The 13,236-nt window shown below is 50.2% G+C and overlaps 1 protein-coding gene across 7 annotated transcripts in view; it reads left to right on the top strand.

Moving 5' to 3' along the window:
• Positions 1 to 13,236, top strand: part of EPB41L1 (erythrocyte membrane protein band 4.1 like 1) — a 154,183-nt gene that overhangs the window by 27,676 nt on the left and 113,271 nt on the right. The window contains exon 2 of one of the 7 annotated variants that reach the window (XM_047854318.1): positions 11,392 to 11,448. The exons of the other annotated variants lie outside the window; for them this stretch is intronic. The gene's annotated coding sequence lies outside the window, so the exon portion shown is untranslated. The remainder of the gene's footprint in view (positions 1 to 11,391; positions 11,449 to 13,236) is intronic. 7 annotated transcript variants of the gene reach the window in all.

Here is a 13,236-nt window from a genome sequence, read left to right as displayed (position 1 = left end):
GGTGTTGGGTGTGAGCGCGCGTGTGCCCGTGGGTCTGGGCAAGTGGTTGCTGTGTGTGTGCGCGCGTGCGTGTGCTCGGGGTGTGCATCTGCGTGGGGGGGGGGTGTGCGCTGTATGTCTCCGCGTGTCTGGACTGGATGGCGTGTGTGTATCTGGGTGAGGGTGTGTGTGTCTGCGTGTGTCTGTGAATGTGTCTATTAGAGGGTGTGTCCCAATATGTAGCTGAGTGTGTGTACATCTGGATGAGGGTGTGTGCCAGTGGCCTCGCTTGTGGCTGGACCCCGTGGCTGTGTGTGTGTGTGTGTGTGTGTGTGTGTGTGTGTGTCGCCGTGTGAGCGCCAGTGTGACTCCCCGGGTGTGCGCGTGTGAGGGCGGGTGTGCACCCGCGTAGCCCCCGTGTGCGTGTGCGCGGCTTTGTCTCCGCACTGCCGGGAGGAAGGGGTGGGGGGGGGCGGCGGCCGACGCGCTCTAGTCCCCGGGAGCCAGCCACTTGGCCGGGGCGGTGGGTGGCGGCGGCGGCGGGAGTGTCCCCGCCGGGCGGAGACTCTCTGCCGGCAGGTGGGCGGCCACACCCCAGGGGCCAGAAAGAGCTGGGCTGACGGCGGAGCCCGCGCACCCGGGCGAGCTGGAGCGGAGGGCGTGTCCTGCCTGAAGCCCGGGTGTGTGTTTGTGTGTGCGCGCGCGTGTGCGTGTGTGTGTGCGTATGTGTGTGTGTCGGTGTGTGTGGGGGGGTGGTGGCAGCAACAGCGGTCCTCAGGCTGGTGACCAAGTCGGTTCCAGGATTCATTTCCTGTGGCGGCCTGGGGACAGTGGCCCAGAGTCCGACGGGGCCTGATCGGGTCAGCCACACTCCCACCCTCACCCTTAGAGCTCTCAGGGGTAGAGCTGCACCTTAGGTGCCCTGAAAGGAGGGAAAACCGCTCTCTTAAAGGGCCAGAGCCCATATGGGAATACGACCCCCCGCCCCTCAGGAGACCTTTACTCTGAGAGTGGTCTCTGGGTGTGTCTGTACCCCTTTCCCCACGTACTGGTGTAGCACATGCATGTCTAGATTTGTAGTCTGTCTGCATGTGTGTCTCTCTGTGTTTTTCTTCTGCATTTGGGTGCCTAGGTATGTTTTATCAGTGAACAATGAAAAATGTATCTTGATGTACATGTGTATGTGTTTTTATAAGTTCTGGTATATTTGTTTTTATGTACATGTATAGCTGTTTGTATATTAGTGAGTCTATGCGTGTGGGTTTGCAAGAGACATGCCATTTTGCTGCCAGCTAGGATAGGATAGAAAAATTCTGTCCAGGGCCACTCTAATATAGAAAAACTGGGTGAAAAGCTGGTTTAGAAAATTAAAACCCCTGGTTTTGTGGGTTTCAGATGCTGGTACTGAAATGTGGGTAGATTGAGGGTAGCCTGGATACAAGGATAGAGGGAAGCTGAGACTCTTATGGAAGAAAGGATTTGTTCCGGAGGAAGGACATCCAAGTGCAAGAATTCTTCCTCCACTTCCAGTTTTTCTTCCCTGTTACTTCACCTCCCCTCTCCGCTGCTCTGCTTGCCAGGATAAAGTGCACAGGATTTGGAGTGTAAAAGGGAGGGAGCTGAGAGTGTAAAAGGAAGGAGGGTGGATGGGTGATAGGATTGGGGGCCAAGAGCAGATTTCTGCAATTCTTAAAATGTTTCTGGCAGCAGAATCTGGGGAAAGCTGAGCTTGCTGTCCCCTTTCCTGGGACAGGAAAGACTCTGGCTTGGAGCTCAGGAGCCCTGGAGTCTGGTCCAGGGGTCTTCTTTGGACTTTGGTCAAACCCTTTTGTGTTTATCTGTTCACTCAGCACATTTGTATTGCACTTCTCTTATGTAAGCGTCTAAACCCCCTAAGCCTCAGTTTCCCTGGCTGAGCAGGTAGTAAGATAAATTCTGGGACTCAGAGCTCCCTTAGGTGTCTCAGAGTGATGGAATTTGTCTCATTGCTACCCAGATTTAGAAATCTACCTTTCTAGCCCCCAAGGATCCTGGCTGTGGTCCCCACTCACTATGCCCCTTTGCCCCCATATCCTTTAGAGCAGTAGCTCTCAAAGTATGGTCACTCCACTAGCAGCAGCAGGGTCACCTGGGATCTTGTTAGAAATGCAAATCTGGGGGGCTCCCATCGGACAAACTGAATAACTCATGGAGCCCAGCAGTCTATGTTTTCACAAACACAGGTGATTGTCTTGCCCTAGAACTTAAGAGAGGTACAGAGAGGCAACTGGAACCTCCTATAGGTTGAAACACCGGGAAAGCATCCCTTGTCTTCTCCCACATCCGTACTGAAGTGGCCCCGCAGCCCTAGCCTGGCAGGTGGGGGTTCTGGTTTCAAGTCCCAGGTCTTCCCTGAGATCTTGGACAAATTACCCCTTCACCGAATAATGTAATAACTTGTTGTCTGCTCTGGGCTTGGCTTTGAACAAGGGGTGTCATTGCTCTGCTCAGTTCTCCGCTCCTTACCTTGACCTCTAAGACCTTCAGGATCAAGTCCCTGCCCACCTCTCTGGAAACCAGCTACTCTAGCCTTCTTTTAGTTCATCTAGGCACCATGAGCTCTCTGGCCTCTGGGATTTTGCACATTCTGTTCCTTCTGTCTAGCATACTCTTCCCTTGATTCTTACCTTGTTGAACTCCCATTCTTCAGATTTCAGCCCAAGAGTGATTTTCTCAGGGGGGCTTCTGCCAACTCCCTGGAATGTCAGTTTTTCTTGTTACACGTTCTTAGAGCTCCCTGTAGTTCATAGTGTTCATGAGAGTTTGTAATTATACATAAACTTGCTAGTTGTTTGTCTCCCCTCACTAAGGTGCAAATGTCACCTGGGTAGAAATTTGCTTGTCATTCTTCCCAGTGTCCCCACACAGTGCCCAGCTTATGATTGGTATTTGACAAATTTGTTGAAGTGGATGACTTTATATAATGGGTGATGGTACTAAGTGATTCCCAAAGTGTCCCCTCAAGCCCTGACATTGTAATATCTAAGCAGGCCTCAGGCTTCTTAGAGGTAGATTTATCTGTCTTTTTTACTACTATATCTCCTGGCCATAGATGGACGCCAGCTACGTGCTTGGGCCCATCCATGCTGGACTCTGCTCTAGGGGAGGCAGGAGAAAGCTCTCCAAGGAAATACAGCCTTGCTAGTGTCTGTGTCCTCCTGGAATAGGGTTCTGTAGAATGAGAAGAGGAAGAGCATTGAATAAGGAATCTAAAGATCTGGGTCCATGCCTTGTATGCGGGCAAGTCACTTTTCCTTTTTTGTTTGTTTGTTTCCTTTTCTGTAAAATGACAGTATTAGGATGGATGGTGTACCTAATATTGGTTACAAGCACTGGCTCGAGAGTCATTCAGGCTTGGCCACATACCAGTTGGGTAGACTTGGGCAAGGCACTTCATTTCTTCCTTCATTTCCTAAAACAGAACCAATAATAGTATCTGTTCCATACGGTTGTGTGGTAACGTACATGGGATGCTGTACATAGTTCTGAGCTGGTAGTAAACACTTGGTAAGTATTAGCAATTGTTACTATTCAATTCAACACTTTTTAAAAATGTTTTTATTTATTTTTGAGAGAGAGAGAGAGAGAGAGAGAGAGAGAGCGAGCACGAGCTGGGGAGGGGCAGAGAGAGAGGGAGACACAGAATCTGAAGCAAGTTCCAGGCTCTGAGCTGTCAGCACAGAGCCCAACGTGGGGCTCGAACTTGTGAACCATGAATCGTGACCACGTGAGACGGACGCTCAACTGACTGAGCCACCCAGGCACCCCAGTTCAACATTCTTGAATGCCTTTGTGCTGGGCCCTAGGGCTTCAGGAACGGAGATGAATCCAGCAGTCCTCACAGGCGGGGTAAATGGGCAGACGTGTAAAGATGTGCAGTGTACAAGGTATCAGGGTGAGGTTGTTCACTAAGGAAAAGTCTTCACAAAGAAGAGAGGTGGTGTTTGGGCTGGATTTATCTTCCAAGTAGTTAGAGCAGCATGTGCAAAGGCACCAGGGCTTGTTAGGGGGAACTCCAAATAGTTCCATCTGTTGGAGCAGATGGTGGTGAGTGGTGGGGACAGGTGGGGCACGACCGGCCTGGAGTAAGCCCGGAGAGGAAGTCTGGGGTCCGATCTGGCTCAGGCTGAAGAGCTGGAGTTCTACAGGTGGTAGGGAGCTAGGGAAGAGGATTAAGCTAGCCTCTGAAAGAATCAGATTTGCATTTCAAAAACACAGCTCTCCAGGTGGTGGTAGAGGGTGGGCCAGATAGAGGGCCAGGTGGGGGCAGGAGTGCTGTTGACCTGGAGACTGGTCTCAGAGGATGCTTGTTTGCGTAATAGAAGGTCCCTGTGGGGTGGATAGAGACCTAGGGTGGGAAGGAGCACAGGTGGTGGACTTCAGGCCAGCTTGGGTCAGGGAGGTGAAGGAGAGGCAAGACTGACCTCTCACAGGCCTTCACACCCCTTAACCTCCAAGGCTGCCTAGTGAGTAGGAATCTGAAAATAAGAGTCCCAGGTCTGCTGCTCAGTGGATTCACAGTATATTAATTTCCTAGGACTGCTCAATGAAGTACCACAATCTGGGTGGCTTAAAAAAGCAGACATTTATTCTCTCACAGTTCTGGAGAAGGAAGTCAGAAATCAAGGTGTCAGCAAGGTTCCTTCTGAAGATTCTGTGGGGGGAGTCTCTCTCGAGCCTCTCTCCTAGCTTCTGGTGGTTGCCTTGGTGTTCCTTGGCCCTCAACTCCCTCTGCCTCTGTTGTCACATGGTTTTCTCCCCTTTCTCCCTGTGTCTGTGTCACCTCCTCTTTTTTTTTTTTAATTTTTTTTCAACGTTTATTTATTTTTGGGACAGAGAGAGACAGAGCATGAACGGGGGAGGGGCAGAGAGAGAGGGAGACACAGAATCGGAAACAGGCTCCAGGCTCTGAGCCATCAGCCCAGAGCCTGACGTGGGGCTCGAACTCACGGACCGCGAGATTGTGACCTGGCTGAAGTCGGACGCTTAACCGACTGCACCACCCAGGCGCCCCTCACCTCCTCTTTTTAAAAGGACACCAGTCATATTGGATTTAGAATCCACCTTAATCCAGTATGACCTCATTTTATTTTAACTAATTACATCTGCAAAGACTATTTCCAAATAAGGTCACATTCTGAAGTTCTGGGTAGACATGAACCTGGGGGACACTATTCAACCCAGTACATACAGGAAGATGGAAAAGAGTGCAAATCCTGGAGCCCCACAAACCCGGTGCAAATCCAAGCTTTGCAAGGGAGCATGAGCTTTTGAGCAAATCAATTACTTTTCCTCAGCCTCAGTTTCGTCTCCTGTGAAATGGAGACGGTAGCCTCTGCAATGGCATGCTGTGCTGTGGAGGTCAGCCCTGGTCTGCATAGCGGGTGTGAGTAAGCCTGGTGAGGTGGCACACAGTAGGAGCCCGGTAATGATTACTTCCTCTTTGGCACCCCCTGCCCCGCACTTAGTAGCTGGGACGCATCACTTAAATCTTGCTGCACTTCCTCATCTGCCTAATATGAATTAGCATCATCCAGCTCTACTTACCTCACCAGATTGTGAATCCCAGGGGAAAATGAGAAAGCTCTTTGTAAATTGCTTAAGAGTCTGCTGCTGGGATTTTCAATTATAATCATCATCATCATAATAACCCTCGGCCATCGCCACGTCCACTGCATTCTCAGCGGGGCCCTGCCCAGCCCACTCCTCTCCTGAGGCAAGTCTTCTTTGCCCCTGTGTGCCCCGAGATCTCCTACAAAGCATAGCCACTGTCAGGAGAACCTTAGAGATGGTCCTTACCCTCCATTGCCCTCATTAGCCAGAGAAGGGAAACACACTCTGCGAGAAAGTGACATCCCGAAGGTCACACAGCTGGTCAGTGGCAATTGGAACACCTTTTCTGTGGCTTCTTTTGAGGGTCTGAACAGTGGTTTTCCCCTATTGCAATGTTGGCCAAGGAGCAGGATCGTGGGGCCGGTGGAAGCCTTCAGAGGGTACTGTGCAGCACAGAGATGGGGAGCCAATGGGAAGAGTGCTGCTGAACCGGGTCAGAATCCCAAGCAAGGGGGTCCCTGAGTCCCTTGAGTGAGCAGGCAGTGCCTGTGCAGGCTGAATGGGCAGGTTGTTTGTTCTCAGCCTGGCTTGGCCATCTCTTCCTGCTCCAGTGGGAAGAAGCCACCACAGGCGGGCAGTGGCAACGTGGGGAGCCAGAACCTGGAGGTAACCCAAGCTTCAATGTCCCTATTGACACCCAAGGTTGTGCTTCTCAGCAGGCTGTGTCACTCTAAGCCTTGCCTTGGGGGGCGTAGGGAAGGCTCTGGAAAGGAGAGAAGGCTTATCCTGCCTTGACAATTGCCCTGAAGTCCTCTTCCTTTTCCCTCAGCTGGAGGAGCCAGACCCCTCTTCACCCCTTGATTTTCCTTACCTCCCTCCCTCCTCTTAGTTTTCTCTTCACTCCCTTGTCCTGCCTTCCCCTCTTCATCTCCCCATCTTCTCTCCAGATTGGAAATCTAAAGATAAAGTCTCCAGACCCAGTTCGAGTGGGCGGTTCTGGGGTTGCTTGGGGCCACTTATGAATCAGAAAGCCTAGAGTCTTCCTCGTCAGAGGCCCACTCTGGTGACTGATAAACAGCTGCTTACGTTATTGGCTTACCATGTGCCAGGCCCCATGCTAAGCGCTTTACATGCCTTATGTCTTTTAATCCTTGCAGCTACCCAGCAAGGCAGAGATTAGATCCCCATTTTATTAAAGGAGGCTAAATAACTTACCCAAGGCCTACTCAGCCCTCCACCAGCAAGTGGCACACTGGGATTTAAACATAGATCTATCGAAAGCCCATGGGTACTCTTGAATCTTTCCTATACTGCCCCGGATGGGACATTCAAGAGTGTTCAGGGGTTCACAGAAGGATGTGCACTCACTCAAATTCAGAAAGCAGATTCTCAGCTCAGAGAGCGGGGTCTCCAATCCAGCTCACCTGCTTCCCAGCCTGTGCTGTCACCTCACTCAGGGATTGGCCTTCCTACAGTGTTGGCCCCAGGGCTGGCCACAGCTCTGAGCCCATCTGGGTCTAGGCAGCAGCCCACCTGCGTCACGGACAGGTGACAGGGCAGGTCTGAGGGTATTTGGCTTTTCCCCTAGATATTGTTTGGTCATTGGTCACCTTAGTTTTTCACAGATTATCCTGAGTCTTCTAGTTAAATAAGCTTGTCATTTACAAAGCATGATAGCTTTATCTCTTTGGGAGGGCACTTGGGGGCTAGGAGATCTTCTATCAGGCTCAGTGATGGGGAGGGGAGGGAAGCAGGGGAGCAGAGGCTAGAACCAGGGAACTCACGTTTAGGAGGACACTCATGCTAGAAAGGAAAAGGAAGGAAGCCAGAGCTGGCTAAGGGCCAGAGAAAGTCCAGAGAGAAGAAAGGAATCTGCAGGCTGGAGCTGATAGGGAACCTGTCACTCCAAGTTCAACCCTGGAGTTCAGACTCCCTCACAGGCAGGGCTGCTAATCTCAGAATGTCACTTCTAAATCTGGGGAGCTTCTTCAGTCAGCTTTCTGGGACTCCTTCCACCCCCATCGAGACCATGACCATGGTCAGCTTGAGCAGGTGATTCAACCAGAAGGAACTTTGGTTAATGAGCAGTGGCTTTAAGCCTTCAAGACACAGAGCCCTCTCTTCATAGGCAAGGAAACAGAAGTTCAATATGTGACATAGCTAAAAGGAGAGTGGTTCAGCATCTCACCCCTTACTCCCTCCTCTGAGGGTTCTTTAAGGCAGGCCGCCTCAAAATTTGCTCCTCCAAAAGTAGCAAAGGGGAACTTGCTAAAAATAGACTCTTTTCTAAGACTCATCTAGAGATTCAAACTCACCTGGGAGGGTGGGATCCATGGTGGGGCCTTGGAATCAGCCTGTTTTAACAGATTCCTTGTCAAGGTAACTGTGACACCAAGGGTTCTCAGATCACCCTTGGAGAATGTTGATATCAAATGTTCATGAACTTCTGAAATGGCATGAATAATTTTGAGAGTGTGCCTTGATCTTGGGAAAGGATCCATGGGCACTATCAGAGTCTTTGAATCACGACCCATCTTTAGGGTTGTTTTATAAGAGTGGGAGCCTAATGACTGGAAAAGGGTCACTGGGGAGCTAACAGCAGAATCATGCATTGAAGGCAGATCTCTCCTGACTCTCAGCACATTGCTGGTTTTAAGTGAAGATGCTGAGGGACTGTAGGCCAGTTCCTTCCCCTACCTGGGCGTCAGTTTTTCCAGCTATAAAATGGGGGTTGGACAGGATAAGCCCAAATTCCCATGTAACTTTGCTCAGTGGCTCTAGAAGCCAGGTTTCCTGCTGCCCAGTTCACATTCTTTGCCCTTTTCCTTGCTGTCTCCTCAGCTTCCCCCACTTTGAAGGGAGTGCCCCTCCTTTAGCATCTCTCATCTTCAAAGATTCCATCCAGAGCCTGGATTCTAATCCCTTGAGTCCCTCCAGTCAAACCACATGCCCAGGTGCCCAGCTATTTCTCTCTTTCTGTGCCCATTCACAGTAAGTGATCCAGATGCCTGTGAGTCTAGGGATGCTCAAGGTGGCACCTCTTTAGGGCTGGACACTGGGGCCAGTGTCAGGGAGAGGGGCTTGGAGAATGTGTTTCCTTTGGCTCCTGGGACATGCCCAGCCCCTACCTGTGTCTTTGTCCCAGGTCCCTGGGTTCTTCCTGTCAAGAATGCCATCCCCCCTTCTTTAATCACTGTTGAAATCCTGTCTACCTTTTTAAGGCTCAGCTCAGATGTGAACCTCTCTCTCACAAAGCCTGTGGACCCTCCCACCCTTACTCCTGTAATGAAAATCTCTTTGCTCTGCATTCCCTTAGCGCCTTGTCTGTTCCCCTCTGGGGACGACTTCTCCCTGGTCTTAGCTTTACCGTGGGACATGGGCTCGCCTCTCTTGCAGGATTGTGAGCACTAGGATGTCTCGTGTATCATTCTTTGCTCCCCAGCACCTAGCATAAGGCTTTGCACAGAGCAGGTGCTTAATAGAAGGTTATTGAGTTTTATTTGCAAAATCTGCCTCTGACCTTGGGCTGGGCTGGGTTCTCTAGAGGCCCCATGGCCCCTATCCCTGGTACAATTTCACACACGTCCCCTTTTTTCTTTGTGGATTGGAGGGAGGCCAAGTAGGGCAGTGGGTAAGAACTTCAACTCCAGTCTTGACTCTGCCATTTCTTGGCTGTGTGACCTTGGATAAGTCACTTCACCTCTCTAAGCCTCAGTTTTCTCAGCTTAAACCAAAGGGCTAAAGATAACAAGTCTGTTGGGGGTTTGGGAGGATTAACTGAAATGATATGTGTAAAATGCTGAGATCTGAGCATTGTACAGAATAAATGGTCAATATATGATTATAATTCATTATTTCTCAGTTAATGGTTATTATCATTGTTGTTTTGGCAGACACCTATTATGGTTGGAGCATCATATACTGGGGGGAGAGAGTGAGACACAGAAAAATCATTCCAAGAGCCTCTTGGTCTCCATGGTTCTAAGGTCAAGTAGGGGCAGTAAGAGTCTTCAAGGAGTAGCATCTGGAAGAAATATTGCAGACTGAGCTGAAGAGGGAGAGATCAGGGTGGACTTCATAATCGGCGTAGACAGGTATTCCCTGTGGAGATAAAGGAGAGGAGCTCCAGGCTGGAGATGAGAAAGTGGGGGCACACACTTGAAGAGTTGCCCGAAGGACACAGGAAAGAACAGAGTGGAAGCAGAGGCAGCCCCAGAATCTCCACATAGAAGGGGCTTAGGGAGGGGCGGCATCAAGCTTTGTTTTGCCAAGAAGAATTTGGGGTCTTGATGGCTCACAATGCCACTATGGAGAACGAGAGAGAAATGACTAGAAGAGTAGGGCTTTGTTGTGGGGGTATTGGCGGGGGGGAGCTTTGTCTATCTGGGCTTGAGCTGAGGACGGTCAGGGGTGGGCTGTGGTCCCAGGCCTCTGCAGGCCTGCCTTGGAGTCTGTCTCGTAATAACAGGGCCGCCTGTCTACCTGGTGGAGGTAGAGATCCAAACTCTGGTCTATCTGAAGGTAAAGCACAAACTGATCCCAGAAGTGTCAGAATCTCTAACAATCAGAGCTGGCTAGCAGGAGAAGCCATCTCTTGATCCACCCTCCTCATCCCCACATACACAGATGGGAAGCAGAGGCCCAGAAGGGGGAGCCCCCGCCCAAGAACTGGCCAGTTCACTGGCCACGGTGAGTTCAGTGCCAGCCCCAGGTGGGCTGTGGACCTAGGCCTGCTCTGGGGTTGGGGGAAGAGGGTGAGGAGGGAGACAAAGAACCCGAGGAAGGGTGTAAATGACAAGCAAATGCCATATTGGTAGCAATCTGTTGCCAGGGTGTGTGTGTGATCCTAGGCGAGTGGGATGTGAGTGGGCTGGAGCGTCATTATTCTGGGCTTTCCTTCCCGGAAAGGAAAAAGGACCACATAGGTGGGAGTCAGGGGAATATTGGGGGGTGGAGGAATTCAGGAGGTGGTCTAAGAAGAGAAGAGGCTGTTGCCAAGCAGCAGGAGACACGATTGTATTACAGTGGCACAGAGCACCCCATCATCTGTGGGCATGGCCCTATACAGCCCTATATGTGATACTCTGCCAGTATCACCCCCATTTTATGGGGGAAGAAGTAAGGCCTCCAAAGGTCACAGGTAGGAAGAACAGGGCCAAGGACGGGGGACATTCCTTCAAAGCCACACCCGTGGCATGCCCTAGGTGGCTGTGGTCCCAGTCCTCAGTCCACCTGGGTCTCAGTGAGGACCTGGGGTCAAAGGGGTCAGGGAGGTGCCAGCCCAGGGCAAGCCACTTTTTGTCTCCTGTATTTCTCCATCAGTCTGCCCATCTATCTGGCCTGTTTTAGTCTAGTTCACCCTGCTCCTTTGCTTGTTAATTAAAAATATTTAGTGAGCACCTACTATATACCAGGTCACTGCCCCTGACCCTATGGAACTTCTGCCTTGGTGTGAAGGCTGTCCCACATTGGTAGGATGGGATGGGAAGGAGGAAGTGAGGGGGTTCACTAACCACTCCTTTCTCCCTTCACGCCTACCCCTTCCTTTTCTCTCCCCTTCCAAGTCTCATTAGCCCCAGAAGGGACTTTTTTGCCTGATCTGCCCCCTGCTGAAATGGAAAAGAATCAAAGTTAATGGTTAAATGTAATAATAGCCACTGAGACTTTCACCCTGTGGGGCCGGTGGGAGGGGGCTGAACGCTAGCTGTGTGCCCCTGGAGAGGGGCGGAGACCACCAGGGTTTTCTGGCCTGTACCTGCCACCTTTTCCCTGACTCTGGAATCTGCCTCCAGGGTCTGTTCCTCCCTCCTCTCCTTCCAGGGGTCAGGCTGCTTCTTGGACCCTTTCCCTGGACTCCAGCTGAGGTGACCCTGGGAGGTGAGTAATGGCTCTGGCCAGGATCCTAGAGCCTCTGAATGAGTGCTCTTGGGGGAGGTGCAAGACAGGGCATGGCGCCTACCTCCGGGGACCTACCCAGAGAGCTGGCAGCCAGTGGACCTTTGCTGATTTTGCCTCCTGCCTTGTAGGGGTGGGAGGTGGTAGGGATGGCGTCACAAGTGGCCTAAGATCTGTGTACAGGATTGCTACCTAAGGCAGGCCACGCCATGCCTTTCTCCTGCTCTCCTTCCCTTTTATCCTCTTCATCAGGTGTCCTGTTCTGGGTTATGCTCTGCTGCTGGACTAGGGGATAGGGTTCATGAGAATAGTGACAAAGGCTTATTTCTTTCTCTAGAAGACTGAACCCCAGACCTGTCCCCTGTCAAGTTTTAGGGACAGAGCTCAGGCTTCCAAGTCAGACAGGCCTGGGGTCTAAGCTGGGTGACCTTGGGAGGTGGCCCACCTCTCTGAGCCACACTGTCATTCTCTGAACACTATCACTGTGAAGGTAACAGGCACCGGAGGTGGATATTAATATTAGGCTCAGTAGGCGTTCACTGAATGAGTAGACACCATTCTCTTCACATTCAACTGACTTTGGGAGGCCTCGCTCTGGCTGTGGGCCATGGAGGCCACCATCCCTGCCATCTAGGACTTGATTGTCTAGAGATACAGTACATACAGTGGCCACTTGGTCACATGTGGCTACAGAGCACTTGAAATGTGGCTAGTGCTACTGAGGAACTGAATTTTTAATCTTATTTGGTTTGAGTTACTTTAAAATTAAAAAAAAAAACCTTTTTAATGTTTATTTATTTTTGAGAGAGAGAGAGAGAGAGAGAGAGAGAGAGAGAGAGAGAGAGAACAAGTAGGGGAGGGGCAGAGAAAGAGGGAGACACAGAATCAAAGCAGGCTCCAAGCTCAGAGCTGTCAGCACAGAGCCCGATGTGGGGCTTGAACCCATGAGCCATGAGATTATGACCTGAGCCGAAGTCAGATGTTTAACCAACTAAGCCACCCAGGCACCCCTGAATTAATTTAAAATGTAAAAAGCACACTCCAGGGCACCTGGGTGGCTCAGCTGGTTAAACCTCTGACTCTTGATTTTGGCCCAGGTCATGATCTCATGGTTCTTGAAATCAAGCCCTGTGTCACGCTCTGTGCTGCTTGGGATTCTCTCCCTCTCTCTCTGCCTCTTTCCCCCCATGCAGTCTCTCTCTCAAAATAAATACATAAACATTAAAAAATAGTTCTCATCACAAGAAAAAAGAAATAAAAAAAACAAGAATACTCCATTCAGTTATCAAAAAACTTCTACAAAAATTAGATTATTAGATTTGTGAATTTACTTTCAGTTGTAAAGTCTAAGGGAATCTAAGTATCCTCTGAAAATTTAGCATCAGAATTGGGATGTGCTCTAAATGTAAGATACATGCCAGATTTGGAAGCCTTAGTATGAAAAAAAGAATGTAAAATATCTCAGTATTTTGTATATTGATTACATGTTGAAATGGATATATTGGGCTAAAGAAATACACTGTTAAAATTAATTTCACCCATTATTTGGTACTTCTTAAAATGCAGCTCCTGAAGATTTAATTTTTTTTAACATTTATTTACTTTTGAGAGAGACCATGAGAGAGCGTGTGTGCATGTGTACACAAGCGAGGTAGGGGTAGAGAGAAAGGGAGACAGAGGATCCGAAGTGGGTTCTGTGCCGAGAGCAGAGCCGGATGTGGGGCTTGAACTCATGAGGAACTTGAACTCATGAACCATGAGATCATGACC

The sequence above is a fragment of the Prionailurus viverrinus genome, chromosome A3 (assembly GCF_022837055.1).
Source record: "Prionailurus viverrinus isolate Anna chromosome A3, UM_Priviv_1.0, whole genome shotgun sequence".
NCBI lineage: Eukaryota > Metazoa > Chordata > Mammalia > Carnivora > Felidae > Prionailurus > Prionailurus viverrinus.
Note: the sequence above shows the minus strand (reverse complement) of the source record. Positions and strands in the feature narration are given on the sequence as shown.